Consider the following 16,372-nt stretch of genomic DNA (forward strand, 5'->3'; position numbering starts at 1 on the left):
GTTGGCCCCCATCAGTCAGCAGTAACTTTTATGCCACTGTAAACCTTTGCTTAATTGGACTGGCCTCACCAACTCAGAATGAAAAGCCCATCAGCAGCAGTGAAATACAGAATGTGACCAGCTTATAAATGTCAGCAGTGCGTATGCTAAGTTGGTTTGAAATTTAGCTATGGTTTCCAAACCAGTTGGCCCTTATTATTTGTTGTGTTAACAAATGGAGGTGGTAAAGGGAACACTTAGGGGTCACCTGAAGAGAAAGCAGCACCCTTGGGCTGTGGGGATAACTGGGCAGAGGAAAGAAAAGCAGAAAGCCTGGAGGCCAGTGTCTCTTCTCTAATGTCTGGTCCAGGGATCACCAAAACCGCCAGATCACCACTGAGGTTTACCTCGGGCCAGCCCATATCCTTTGTGTGCTACTTAACATTATCTTTCAGATAATCATAGTGTATTTATGTAATTAGACTAATTGTGGGTAATTGTGTGTTGGTACTATGTAATTATGAAACCTAGCCTCCAACACTGTGGCACAATATGTAGGCAGGAGACACTGTGGGTACAAAACAGCCACTTGATCCTTCTTCTCATTCAGAAATTTCCTCCTTTCAAGGTGCCAGAAAAGAGGAACAGGCCTTGTTGAAAATCCATTATCTGCAGAACAAGGCTCCTGACAAACACATTTGCAGAAAAACAAGGGCTTTGTAAAGTCTTGTGTGTTGGCACTGGAAGTCAAAACCACGTGCAAGGGGAATGTGGCAGTGTCTCTGGAACTGACAAGGGATATTTTTTTTCTGTACACAGTAACAAGCCTAGCATTCATTCTCTCACTGTGAGCTATTTCACAGCAGACACAGAGCCCTTGACTATGGTATCATTAGCATGAGCTAATTACATAAATTTAATGAGTTCTCGAGGCTCTTTCTCTAACAGAACATGGCTGGTATTGATCAGTCTGACCACTAACGCTATTTTTCAGGTTCCTTCTCCCATTGTTGAGCATTTACGTTTTGCCAAGCCAAGCACTGACTTGAACACTGATCCTACAGAACTCTATATTTTATACCGTCCTTAGAGGGTGTGTATATCATCATTCCCATTGTACAGATGAGAAAGATGAAGCTTCAAGATTAAGAAACTTGACCAAAGGGGCTGGAGAGATGGCTGTGTCTGAATATAGCTGCAGTGTACTCATATACATAAAATAAATAAATCTTTAAAAAAGAAAAAAGAAACTTGACCAAAGTCCCATAGAAATTGAATTCAGATTTTCTTGATCCCAGAACTTGTTCACACCATTCCTCTGGATAAAGGTTATCCATTCATGCAGTGGGCCTTTTTGTTGTTGGAGCTTATTTATTTATTTATTTATTTATTTATTTATTCATTCATTATTCATCTACCCATTCATTCATATGCTTGCTTTACTGACTGATTTTACAGTGGAACAGGGATCAAATAAGGGTAGTGTGATTGATACAGGGTGCAGGGCTAAGAGATGCTGGAGGCCAGAGTGAAGGCTAAGTTGAAGTCAGTATTAGAGGGGAAATGAAAATCCGCAAGCAAAATACTTCTCTCTAGTACTCAGTCGTGGTGTCTGCAATATTCAAACTTTACCAGGAAGTCAGAGCTGTGTATGCAGCACTGTTCACTGTCTATACCCCTGATCTCAGTAATGTTCTGGCACTGTAAGAAAGGTAAGTAGGTATTAGCCAGATAAGATAGGTCCTAGGGGAGGGTTGGGTTATACTTTACATGCCTATGGAGACCAAGGGTTATGAAAATGAATTATGCTTGACAGATTAAAAACAGATACAAAAATATAGCACAGACATGACATGTGGCAATTAGATAAAGACCCAAAGACCGTTCATTTGACTCTAGATAACAAAGCTAGTAAGCAGCAAAACTTTTCAAAACCACCCAGGTCGGGGAGGGGTGGGGAAAAAAAACTACCCAAGTCTCTGTTTTTCTCTTACACAGTTACATACAGTCTTCAAATGTATATTTTTGCATTCAGGATCACTGATGTATTTACTCTAGTACACTGCTCTAAACTCACAAAAAAATCCAAGGTCAGGGGAAAAGAAGAAGAATGACATAGTTAGGGCTCCAGGCTGTTAGCTTAAGGCTCCTCCAACTTACTCAAAAGGTTCATATATAGCAAGGAAGAATGCTTGATCTGTGGGCAGCCAAATCACCATGTGTGTGGGTGCATTGTCCTATCCTCCTACATGAAGAGCAGGATATATTTTTAATTACATATTCAGAATTAAAACACTATTTTGCCAAAATAAGTGATATATATATTATAATATGTATTATATAATATATATATATATTAGTTCCCTCATGGAATTAACAAGTAAGAGAACTGGAAGTTCCTCTAAGAGTATAGAACCTAACACCTAGATACTACAGATAAACAGTCAGATTAGACTCAGGTTCCTGAAGCAACATTAGTAATAAATATCTTGTTGCTTCTATCACGCAGTTGTCTCATTGGTATCATCCAGAAAGCCTGGCAGAGGTCAGAGGTCTAACTGGTAAACTATCTCAGTCACTATAATGGGAACTCTTTTCCTACTCACAGAATAGCCTTCTTCCCAAAGGACTTGCAGTGCAAATGGAATGAGGATCCTCAAGGACAGCAACGCGAGTATCTTTGTAAAGGGTGCTCCTCTTTCATGCTCGGAAGAAGTGACAAGGAGGGACGTTTGTGGACAAGGCTTCTGCAAGCTCTCATGTGTGGTGTCATGTTGTACCTCTCTGTCAGTGGGGCATCTTCAATGATGAGACACAGATTAGGATCTGAGAAGGTGACAAGACAAGTGGGAGTGGTACTCTCAGGTCCAGTCATGGGAGTAATATGTGCGCCATCCCACCTAAAGAGGAGGTAGGCACCTAATTTTTAAAAATTAGAAATGAATTATGGGTTGTCAAAATCCAGTGACAACACAAGTCAAGACAGGACAAGTATTAGCTTGTGCCTCACAGCCACAGCTTAGCATGTAGCTGTTTTAACAGGGCAGATCAGATCCTTAATGCCTAAGACAGGAGCAAGATGTGGAGGCCGCTCGTGGGGAGCCTCTTAACAAACGCAAGTGGTTTTGAAGGCACAATATTTCTCCCCTGCCAGGAAGAAAATACAGTATCAGTGCAGGAGACAGAAGTGATTAGAAAGAAGACTGGCTTTCAAGATAGGAATTCCCATCTTGGAGACTCCAGTTTTTGTTTTAGTGACCTAGAAAGAGTAATTTTTCTCGCTAAGCCTTCACCTTAAAAGTAAGGCTCCCTTCCCTGTCTTAACCACTTTATTGGTTTATTGGTGATCTGTAAGAGGACTCTGTGTCACCAAAGCACTTTGTAACCTGTAACATGATCTTCAAATAAAAGGGATAAATCAGCTTTCTGTGTGAAAATAGCAAACAATGCCGTAAAATCAGAATATAGGTTTCTGGATTTCAAACTATTACATGCAGTAATTTAGCACCATTTCCTTCCTTATCAACAAATGGGATAACAGTGCTTCTTTGTGTTGTGAGAATGAATTCAAATCATTTGTAAATAAGCCACTGAGTGTTACAGTAGATTTTCAACAAATATCGTTTCTTTTCTAAATATACAGCTAAGCTCACAGATTTAGGAGATGACATAAAAAAATAATTAACATTATTTCTTATTCCTGAAAGGATGGGTTGTTAAACAAAGGAAAATAAGAGATTAAGTACATAAAAAATTAAAACAGATATTCTTCAGGAATGCTATTGTGGGGATAAAGTTGGGGCAAAGTTTTAGTCAAGATGTGACTTAATTTGGTCCCTTGCACATGAAAAAGCTCTCAAAAACTGTAGATGCTGGAAATGATTGTTCTGCATGACAGCAGGAACAGAACCCTAGAAGAAAGAAAGACTAGGTTGCATCCAGAGAAGACCAGGAAAGGGTAGGACACTCAGGGTGTGGAAAACATGTCTTGAGGTGGTAAGAGGCCTAGGGATTCCTATAAGTTCAGGTAAGTCATGTTTCTATCTCTCAGTAGTTAGCATTAGTCTATAGATTGTGTAAGCCACCCAAAAGACTGACAGAAAAAATATGATCAAACTACAACACGGAGGATGGATGAATGGGAAGAGGTACTAGGAGCTGAGATACCTACTGCTCAGCGGGCTGTTGACCTGGGACAGTGGTGGTGAGGTGAAGTGAGGTGTACTGGAGGAGATGCTCTAATCCTCTCAGGGAACAGTGCAGTTCTAGGCTTTGATTATGCTTCTGTAATAAGGAGAACTTTGGGTGTAATATTTCTGAAAGAAACATTTCCTCTTTCCATCTGAACTGCTTTTGAAAGTGCAATTATTCTAGTCAATGGAGAAGAGTGTAGGAGGCTTTAATTGGCTTTCTGAGCAGACCAATTTTTAAGATGGTTGAGTTGGGAGACTAGTGGTAATAGATCCCATCTTACGAACTTTGGTCTGAGTCTCTTTCTGGTGGCCTCCTTTGAGATAATAGTATGTGACTTCAATATGTTCCATCATTCTAAAATAAGGCCAACATTCTTTTCTTTTACTCTAAAACCTTACAGTAATCAGGCCTCATTAGTGTTGCCAAAAGGGATTATATTAAAGCTTAATACTAAAATGTTAACATCTGTTCTGGTCTTAGGTTTTGTTGAAGATTTTAAATTTTTGGATGAAAAAATATCGGCCTGAAAGCAGAAGCACCCAGTATGGCTAAGGTGACTTTGTGTTTCTGACCAGACAGGAAGAGAATGGGAGATAAATGCCATCTTTAGGGAAAGATAAGAGAAGAATGGCTTAGCCTTTTCTGCACCGAATATATGCAGTAGTCTCCGTTTAGGGCTGGTTCAGTGTCATGTAAGTTAATTTTTCTTTAGAGGAAATAATTTTGCTCGTCTAGTTCTTTAGTTCCATTTCTCAAGCTATAGTAATCATGGTCCCAATACAAAACAGATGGTCTCTCTGATGGGGTTGCTTCAGGAAGATGTGATGAAGAGATTATTTTGAATACGTAGACAAGATGAAACGGTGAAACACCTTGTTTCTATTAAGAGCCCGGCCCTGGAGCCATTATCAACCATAGATCTGAAGAAGCATGAATGGAGTGATTACTTGAATTTAGGGCTGTAAAACCAGGACAGGGACATCTGTGACTGCTTCACTGTCACCCCAACTACTGGTAGAATCCCCTCAAAGACTGAGGCACACCTTTGGGTGTGTCTGTAAGGACATTAGAGAGAGGATCAACTGAAGGGAAAGAATGTGGGTGGCGCCAGTCCATGGCCTAGAGGCACACAGAATAAATGAGGGGAGGGAGAAGTCAGAAAATGAATCATTGATCAGTGTTCTTATCTATGCTCTTGACCTGCTATGACGTGAACTGTTCTGCTCTGCATGGCCCTCTGTACCATGATGGACTGAACCCTGTAAAATGATGAGCCAAAATGTATTCTTTATGCCTTATTATTGTCTGTATTTTTGTCACAGCAACTAAAAGGGTGAATAATACACTGTTATGGCTTTAATAGAAAAGTCTGATCATGACTAACCCATGATATATTAGAATGGTAACTGGAAAAATGGTTAAATGTGCTCTTTTTTTTTTCTTTCCCTCCAGTTCTTGTTGTCTCCTGTAGGTATTGTCAAAGGCCAAACTCAACTGAAATTCAGTGTGCACAGGACCTGGCAATGCGTTCAGTAACATTGGGAAGTTTGCATCTATGAAGCTTTCTTTTTAATTTATTTATATATTAGAGGAAAGGTCGGAAACAGCCCTAGCTAAGTTGGCCTCTCTATGTAACCGAGGATGAACATGAACTTACAGTTTCCTTGTCTTCATCTCTCGTGTGCTGTTATTACCTTCTTGCCTTCACCTCCTGTTTGCTGTGATTATGCTTATGGTTGCACTGGGACTTAAAGCGTGCTAGCCAAGCCCTCTGCCAACTGAGCTACATTCCTAGCCTCAAAGAGGATTTTATGTTGACCCCCTCCTCTTAATACGAAAGCTTTAAATTCACCTATTTTTTTCCCCACCTTGAAGGGAATCATTGCCTCTCCTGTTTGTTTTCTGTACACTGAGATAAAAACAACTCCCCAACAGGGTTCTTGTAGGTGATGGACTAATGTGGCTATACCAGTGTTACACAAGGAAAGATATTAGATCCAAAACTTCTTTATTCCGAAGATCAGAACTTCTGAAGAATCCTGCCATTTGCGTTTGAGTGGCTTCTCCCATAGAAGAAGTGAATTGAAATGTTAGTTACTTTTTAATTGCCTCAGTTAAATTCTTACAAGAAGCAATAGGGAAAGAATGAATTACTCTAGTTCAGAGCTTCATGACAGGAAAGGCACGATGACTGTGGTTCCCCCCTTTGTATAGCAACTGGTGACAGGTTGTAGCATTGTGGCAGATGAGAAGTTAAGAGAGGAAGGAAGTAGAGTGGGTTAAAGCCTGAGGACTTGGGCATCAGCAGTCAACTTTCTCCAGCAAGAGTGTACATCCTACAGGTTCCATAACCTTCTAGTACAGCACTATCAGCTATGAACTACAAATTCAAATACATAAGCCTGTGAGAGACATTGGACATTTAAATCGCAACAGTTGGTATAATTAATTGAGGCTGTTACAGTATTTGAGACTATGAAATAAAAGTCTTAGACAGTTTTAGAATCTGAAATTTAATTTAGATCCGTTATATAGTGCTTCATTAAATTCTTTACAGCCAAAGTCATAATTGCTTTGGATGTTTAACTTTTAATTCTTTTCAGACAAGAGCTGAAGAATGACTTGATCAGTATTTTCCCCATTAAGATGTGAACTTTGTAAGGACAGTGACTTTGCCTTTTCTATTATTATTTAACCATATTTCTGATTTCTATATTAGCATAGGTACTTGATATGGATTTATTTACTTTGCATAAATAAAAAGTATAAAGTTCAAAAGAGTAAAAAAATTCTTAGACACACAGCAATGCTTGTAGATGTTAATTTAAAAATGTCTTAGGGGAGAGAGTTTAAAAGGTTGGAGGATATTATTGAAATACTGTAGTTATCTACAAAACATTGACACATGTCAAAGATATGCCAGTAGATGCGCCATCTGGGAGGCAGAGGCCGGGGCTTCAGTTCTAGGAGCGATGATTCCCTGGGGGAGGTGAATCGAGCATTGCTCGATGTGTGAGAATACCATTGTCCTTGTTGGCGCCAGTCCTGGCTCAATAATTGGCCACCTTCCACCTGGACCATCAAAGTATCTACCTTTTTTTTTTTTTGGTAATATTTTAAAGTGTAACAAAAATCAAGTTCTGTGCTTCACCAGAATTGGTAGGTTTAAAACTTGCCCTTGTTTTGAATTTGATCTATGAAGAAAAAAAAAACTGGATTCAGGTGGGTGGATTTAGTTACCTATTCATCAAATGACAGGTATTGATTGCAAGTTACTACACCTTAGCATCTGATACCCTTAAGATGTTTAAATGGCCACTATCCCATTTCCCCTAGGGGTTAGCATTCCATAGCAAATGTATTTTCTAACTAGTGCTCACAGAAAAGCAGTATTTGAAGCATTTTTGATAAAGGTCTCCTCTACTGGAGACCCTACAATTTCCCTATAATCTTCTGCTTCTTTCCTGTAATTGTTTTTACAATGGTAAGAGTCCTAAATATAAAGCCAGTTCACATGTGGGTTAGATAAATCTATCTGTAGATGATTGTATCTAACATTTTGACTTAAATACTGAACAAGGGGTTTTTATATAAAAAGCATAGCTCTCATGCTGAGCATATAACTAAACGGTAGAGTGCTTGCTGAAAACACAGGAGGCTCTTGGTTCAGTTCCCAGTACTATTAAATATAAGTAAGTTAGGAAGTATCAATCAATCATTCTATCAATCAACCTAGATCTTGGCTTTCCTCAATTCAGTGAAAACATAATTCCTTTCCTCAAGTTATTCAAGAAATAACCCTTGGAGCCATTTTTACTCTACTAGTTCCTTTCACCCTATCTATCTAAAATTTAATAACAAATCTCAATTTATCTTTCAAAATGTAATAGAATTGATGATTCAGCATTGCAGCGCTGCTAGACTGAGTATCACAGTTTCTCACCCCAAAGAGCATGCTTTCACCCTTGTCTGCATTCAATTCTATCCTCAACACAGCTGCCGGCTTGTCCTCCAAAAGCTCAATCAGAATCATAGCACTCCTGGCTCAAAGCCTTCACCACCACCCCTCTTCATTCTCATGTTAAATAGGGAGGTATTTTCTTTTCTTTCCCATCTCTTAGGAATTCCTTTCTTCTTCCCCATTTCTCTTGCTATATTGCTTTCTATCCCACTGTCCTGTGGTTTTAGGGATATTCCTAGGATAATTCTAACTCAAGCCCTTTTTGTTTTATTTTCATGTTCCTTTATTCTAAATATCCTCCCCTGTTTATATTAACCGTGCTATCTTGGAAAGCTTTCCTTAATCACACTTAGAATTCCTATGTGGTTTATTCCAGGCAATTGATATTAAGCACCATTTGATTAATAGTGTATTTGCTTGTGTGTTGCCTGTCTCCGTCACTGGACTGTCAGCTCCGAGTGGATAGGTACTTGGTTTTGTTCACCAGCTTATCTATAGTTCCTAGCCCTTTATGCTCTGTGTGTTCAGTAAATGGTTGGTGAAAAATTAAGGATGTTTACATTGAAGGTTTTAGTGAAAGAACACTTTCTGAAAATTTGAGTTTCTCTGCCACAAGTCTGTTAGAATCATCTAAATGGCCCAACCATATCATGTGGACTCACTTAAAATCAGCAGATGAACTCACCATTAGAATAGGGCTTGGTTTGAAGGTACTGAACAGGATTTGCACTCTGAACCCAGGTTTCTTCTTACCTGCCTTCTTGCTTCCAAAGCATTTTTTTTGTGACTAGTGAAACCTCTTCCCACAAATTCTGTATTGAGTAAATTATCTTCATAAAACTATAGAGTGATGATTGAGAAAATTTCTAGAAAAGTATTCATATATATATACATATGTGTAGATATGTACTTTAATATATATATATTGTCTAGTCAATGACCATTATTACTGGATAACAAAATTCTGAAAAGATAACTAAATATCCTTAGGATAAAATATACCCTGAAGGAACACACCTTTGGGTGAGTGAGTGAAGGAAAGAATGTGAAAATTTCCATTAACTTGTCTAATGAATGGCTGTGTCTTTCACAAGATATGCTGCAGCTGAAATAATGATAGCTCAGGGATTAATACCACTTGTCGATCTTGCAAAGGACCTGGGGTTGATTCCCAGCCCACACAGTAGCTCACAACCATCTGTGACTCCAGTCTAGATTCCAGGGGACCTGACGCCTTCTTCTGATTTCCTAGAGCATCAGGCACACACATGGTACACATGTAGACGCACAGGCAACATATAGCTATACACATAATATTAAAATTATAATTCTAAAAGTAATTTTAGCAATCCATTGACAGGGTCCTTGTTGCTATCACTATAAGCATCAAAATGAGATGCAAAGAGATTAGATTAAAAATTTGGTTCAGCCTGATTCAGACTTCCAAACAGATCAAATTTGGGGAGTGTGGTACCAGGTGGTTTATTGGTAGCATATTTAAACATGGTAAGATTTGGAAAATTGTTTCCTTGTGTAATACAATCCCTGGTGCAAAAAGAAACAATTATGTCAAAATTCAGTTAAAGGTATATGTAATTTTTCCCAAGAAGATGGGTTCTAGAGTTGGCTACCTATATTAGCTGAAGGCCCAGGGAAGGATCTTGGTCATATAGATAGTTTAGAGGTTATTGGGCAATGAACCATCTCTGGTTTTGGTTGTGGGAGCTAGGGGTAGCTCCTGGCTATATAAATAATGTAAGGGTCATGTAGATTACTAGCCACCTCCTGTTCTGGTTGTGGAACCTTGATATAGCCTGATCCATAACACAGATAACACAGATCACCAGGCTGATAGTCACCTTCAATTCCCAAGCTTCTGGATAGAACAAGGGGTATTTCCTGCTTTGAGGACATACCCCTACATGACTAACATTCCTGTTTTCCCTGGAGATCTAGTGGGCACAAAGACCTTCATGCTCCCAACAATTTATAATGTTTTAAAATCCTAAATTTCTCTTATTGTTCACTACCAATGGTTTTGTTGACTCAAATTTATTCTTTCACCCCCTGAGTTTTTGTTCTTGCTCTTTATTTTACTAGAATACTTATACTCCCCCTAACTTCTACTCATGGGGGAGGAAGCCTCCTTCTCTACATCTTAGCTTGGAAAGAATCTTTTTTTATGCATAGGAGGATGCTCCATATTGAAAAATCTCTTCTTGATTGGTGCTGCGACTTCACTTAACCAAGGAGTTGGGAGCAAAGGGGGCATATGCCAGTTCTGGATATTTTATTGTTAACTCCTGATCTTTCTTTTTTATTAGATATATTCCTTTATTTACATTTCAAATGTTATTCCCTTTCCTGGTTTCCTGTCCATAAGTTCCCATCCCCTTCCCCTCGCCCATATGGATGTTTCCTCCAACCCACCCCCCTTACCACCACCCCCGACATTCCCCTGCACTGCAGAGCCAACCTTGGCAGGACCAAGGGCTTCCCCTTCCACTGGTGCCCCAAAAAGGCTATTCTCTGCTACATATGCAGTTGGAGCCCTGGGTGAGTTCCTGTATAGTCTTTTGGTAGTGGTTTAGTCCCTGGAAGCTCTGGTTGGTTGGCAGGCATTGTTCTTATGGGGTTGCAAGTCCCTTCAGCTCTTTTAATCCTTCCTCTAATTCCCCCAAAGGGGGTCCTATTCTCAGTTTAGTGGTTTGCTGCTAGCATTGACCGCTGCATTGGACATGCTCTGGATATGCTTCTCAAGAGAGATCTATATCCGGTCCCTTTCAGTATGCACTTTTTAGTTTCATCAATCTTATTTAGTTTTGGTGGCTGTATATATATGGACCACATGTGGGGCAGGCTCTGAATGGCCTTTCCTTGAGTCATTGCTCTAAACTTTGCTTCCATATCACCTCCTATGGATATTTTTCCCCTTTTAAGAAGGAGTGGGAGCATCCACATTTTGTCCATCCTTCTTCTTGAGCTTCCTGTGGTCTGTGGATTGCATCTTGGGTAATTCAAGTGTGTTTTTCTGTGATTGGGTTACCTCACTCAGGACAATCTTTTCTAGCTCATTCCACTTGCCTTTTAATTTTATGAAGTCATTGTTTTTGATAGCTGAGTAGTACTCCATTGTGTAGATTACTACATTTTTAAAATCCATTCCTCTATTAAGGGCATCTGGGTTCTTTCCAACTTCTGGCCATTATAAATAAGGCTGCTATGAACATAGTGGAGCATGTGTCTTTGCTGTATGTTGGAGCATCTTTTGGGTATATACTTAGTAGATGTATAGCTGGGTCCTCAGGTAGTGGAATGTCCAATTTTCTGAGGAACCTCCAGACTGATTTCCAGAGTGGTTGTACCAGTTAACAATCCAACCACATACTCTCCAGCATCTGCTGTCACCTGAGTTTTTTATCTTAGCCATTCTGACTGGTATGAGATGGAATCTCAGAGTTGTTCTGATTTGCATTTCCCTGATGACTAATGATGTTGAACATTTCTTTAGGTGCTTTTCGGCCATTAGATAATCCTCAGCTGAGAATGTTTTGTTTAGCTCTGTACCCCATTTTTAATAGGGTGATTTGGCTCTCTCGAGTCTAACTTTTTGAGTTCTTTGTATATATTTGATATTAGCCTTCTATCAGATGTAGGTAAAGATCTTTTCCCAATCTTTTGGTTGTTGTTTTATCCTAATGACAGTGTCCTTTGCCTTACAGAAGCTTTGCAGTTTTATGAGGTCCCATTTGTCGATTCTTGATCTTAGAGCATAAGCCATTGGTGTTTTGTGCAGGAAATTTTCCCCAGTGTCCATGTGTTCGAGACTCTTCCCCACTTTTTTTTCTATTAGTTTGAGTGTGTCTTGTTTGATGTGGAGGTCCTTGATCCATTTGAACTTAAGTTTTGTACAGGGTGATAAGAATGGATCGATTTGCATTCTTCTACATGCGTACCTCTAGTTGAACATGCACTATTTGTTTAAAACACTATCTTTCTTCCATTGGATGGTTTTGGCTCCTTTGTCAAAGATCTCCTGATCTTTCTAAGCTAAAATTGCCCTTTGCCATTTTTATTGACCTCATTATCTTTGCTCTCCTCACACCCTTCAGTAGACCTGTGACCTAAGCGTTGTTCAAGTCACTGACTCTTGGGGACTGTTTGTCACCATGGCATAGCATAGCTTACCTAGATGGACACACAGGGCTATGTCATTATCTATAACTCTCTATAAAACTATGAGATTCTATTATTTTTCATATTTATCAACTCTTTCCTAGTCAGTGCATACATTATGCTTATCATGTTTATCTTTAAATCCTTAGCACATAGAGAAAATCTTATTCAATAGGTGTATATTGAGTTGATTTTTATTTATTTTAACTACATATATCTGAGGGTTTGGGCTTGTAGGAAAGTGGCAATTATGTTTTGAAATCCATTAAAAATACAAACCTCACATTGGTCTTGGATTTGAAATAGCTTCTCGTCTGTCCTGTAACACATACTAAAATTGACCAGAATCTGAGTCCTCTTTTTCCTTCTTCATTGTTGCTTCAGCACCAAGACAAAATAAAAAGGGCAAACACTGCAGGAAAGAGCTCTAGGGTGAGAGTCTAACCAGGTTTCTGTTTTGGCTAGGCATTTCCAAGTCCTTGGTGTATCAGCAAGGAATAGCACCCAAAAGCACAGGTGAGACCACCACTTCTGCTCAGAGGGACCTGCACAGAGCCTTCAGTACTAAGGAATGGAAGAGCAATCTGGAACAATACCTTCTGATTTCTATCTGTGCCCAGAGCTGACCCTCTGCCATAGCTCTTGGTACCAAAGTCTCACCAGGAGAAAGCTGGCCTCCCAGGAGGTCTGCCACACAGGATTACAGGAGGGTCAAATCACTGTCAGAAACAGCAAGACCAGCTAACATCAGAGATAACCAGATGGTGAAAGGCAAGTACAAGAACCTAAGCAACTAAAACCAAAGTCACTCTGTCTCATCAGAACCCAGTTTTCCCCCTACAGAAAGTCCTGGATACCTCAAAATACGGAAAAGCAAGATTCTTATTTACAATCATATCTCATGATGTTGTTATAGGATTTTAACAAAGATATAAATAACTCCCTTAAAGAAATACAGGACAACAGAGGCAAACAAGTAGAAGCCCTTAAAGAGGAAACACAAAAATCCCTTAAATAATTACAGGAAAACATAACCAAACAGGTGAAGGTATTGAACAAAACCATCTAGGATTTAAAAATGGAAATAGAAACAATAAGGAAAGCACAAAGGAAGACAACCCTGGAAATAGAAAACCTAGGAAAGAGTCCAGGAGTCATAGACAAAAGCAACACCAGCAGAATACAAGAGATAGAAGAGAGAATCTCAGGAGCAGAAGATACCATAGAAAACATTGATACAACCATCAAAGAAAATGCAAAACGCAAAAAGCTCCTAACCCAAAACATCCAGGAAATGCAGGACATAATGAAAAGATCAAATCTAAGGATTACAGGTATAGTAGAGAGCAAAGATTCTTAACTTAAAGGACCAGTAAATATCTTTAACAAAATTATAGAAATAAACTTCCCTAACCTATAGAAAGAGATGCCCATAAATATATAAGAAGCCTATAGAACTCCAAATAGATTGGATCAGAAAGAAATTTCTCACATCAAATAATAGTCAAAACACTGAATGCACGAAACAAAGAAAGAATATTAAAAGCAGTAAGAGAAAAAGGTCAAGTAACATATAAAGGCAGACATATCAGAATTGCACCAGACTTCTCACCAGAGACTATGAAAGCCAGAAGATCCTGAGCAGATGGCATACAGACCCTAAGAGAACATAATGCCAGCAAAACTCTCTATTAACATAGATGGAGAAAGCAAGTTATCCCATGACAAAACCAAATTTACACAATATCTTTCTACAAATCCAGCCCTACAAAGGATAATAGATGGAAAACTCCAACACAACGAAGGAAACTACATCCTAGAAAAAGCAAGAAAGTAATCTAATTTCAACAAACCCAAAAGAAGATAGCCACACTAACATGATTCCACCTCTAACAACAAAATACTAGGAAACAACAATCCTTGGTTCCTAATATCTCTCAGCATCAGTGGACTCATTTCCCCAATAAAAAGATATAAACTAACAGACTGGATTTATAACAGGGCCGAGCATTTTCCTGAATACAGGAAACACACCCCAATGACAAAGACAGACACCATCTCAGAGTAAAAGGCTGGGAAACATTTTCCTAAGCAAATGGTCCCAAGAAACAAGCTGGGGTAACCATTCTAATATCGAATAAAATTGACATTCAACTAAAAGTTATCAAAAAAGATAAGGAAGGACACTTCATATTTGTGAAAGGAAAAAACCCACCAAGATGAAGTCTCAATTCGAAATATTTATGCTCCAAATACAAGAGTATCCACACTCATAAAAGAAAAAGCACAGGGGTTGGGGATTTAGCTCAGTGGTAGAGCGCTTGCCTAGCAAGCGCAAGGCCCTGGGTTCGGTCCCCAGCTCCGAAAAAAAAGAAAAGAAAAGAAAAGAAAAGAAAAGAAAAAGCACAAAAGCACATATTGCATCTCACACAATAATAGTGAGAGACTTCAACACCCCACTCTCATCAGTGAACAGATCATGGAAACAGAAACTAAACAGAGATACAGTGAAACTAACAGAAGTTATAAACGAAATGGATTTAACAGATATCTATAGAACATTTCATCCTAAAACAAAAGAATATACCTTCTTCTCAGTACCTCATGGTACCTTCTCCAAAATTAACCACATAATAGATCACAAAACAGTCCTCAACAAATATAAGAAGATAGAAACAATCCTATACATCTTATCACATCACCATGGATTATGGCTAGTCTTCAATAACAACAAAAATGACAGAAAGCTCACATACATATGAAAGCTGAACAATGCTCTACTCAATGATAACTTGGTCAAGGAGGATATCAAGAAAGAAATTAAAGACTTTTTAGAATTAATGAAAATGAAGGCATAACATACCCAAACTTATGGGACACAAGAAAAGCTGTGCTAATATGAAACTTATATCTCTGCCTCCAAAAAGAAACTAGAGAGAGCATACATTAGCAGCTTGACAGCACACCTGAAAGCTCTAGAACAAAAGGAAACAAATGCACCCAAGAGTAGCACATGGCAGGAAATGATCAAACTCAGGACTAAAATCAACTAAGTAGAAACAAAAAGAACTATAGAAAGAATCAACAAAACCAGGAGCTCATTCTCTGAAAAAATGAACAAGATAGATAAACCCTTAGCCAGATCATCAGATCCTATTCAAAAGCCTATACTAACAAAACTGGAAATTTTTGATAAAATGGACAATTTTCTAGACAGATACCAGGTACCAAAGTTAACAGTCAGTAAGCCTCTCAACCAAAAAAAGTCCAGAACCAGATGGCTTTAGTGCTGAATTCTACCAGAACTTCCTAGAAGACCTAATACCAATACTCTCCAAGCTATTCCACAAAACAGAAACAAAAGGAACACTACTCAATTCATTCTATGAAGCCACAATTATGCTTATACCTAAACTGCACAAAGACCCAACAAAGAAGAATACTGCAGACCAATTTCCTTTAAGAATACCAATGCCAAAATACTCAATAAGATTCTCGCAAACGGAATCCAAGAACCCATCAAAAAAATCATCCATAATTATCAAGTATGCTTCATCCCTGGGATGCAGGAATGGTTCAATATATGGAAATCCACCAATGTAATCCACTATATAAACAAACTCAAAGGAAAAAAAAAACCACATCAAACTGAATGGAGAGAAACTTGAAGCAATCCCCCTAAAATCAGGGACTAGTCAAGGCTGCCCATTCTCTCCCTACCTATTCAATATAGTACTTGAAGTCCTAGCCAGAGCAATTAGACAACAAAAAAAGGTCACAGGGATACGAATTAAAAAAAAAGAAGTGTCAAAATATCACTATTTTCATATATGATAGTATACCTAAGTGACTCCGAAAATTCCACCAGAAAACTCCTATAGCTGATAAACAACTTCATCAAAGTGGCTGGATATAAAATTAACTCAGACAAATCAGTAGCCTTCCTCTACTCAAAGGTAAACAGGCTTAAAAAACAATTAGAGAAATGACACCTTTCATAGTAGTCACAAATACTATAAAATACCTTGGTATGATTCTAACCAAGCTAATGAAACATATGTA

This window comes from Rattus norvegicus, chromosome 3 (genome assembly GCF_036323735.1).
Source record: "Rattus norvegicus strain BN/NHsdMcwi chromosome 3, GRCr8, whole genome shotgun sequence".
Lineage (NCBI taxonomy): Eukaryota > Metazoa > Chordata > Mammalia > Rodentia > Muridae > Rattus > Rattus norvegicus.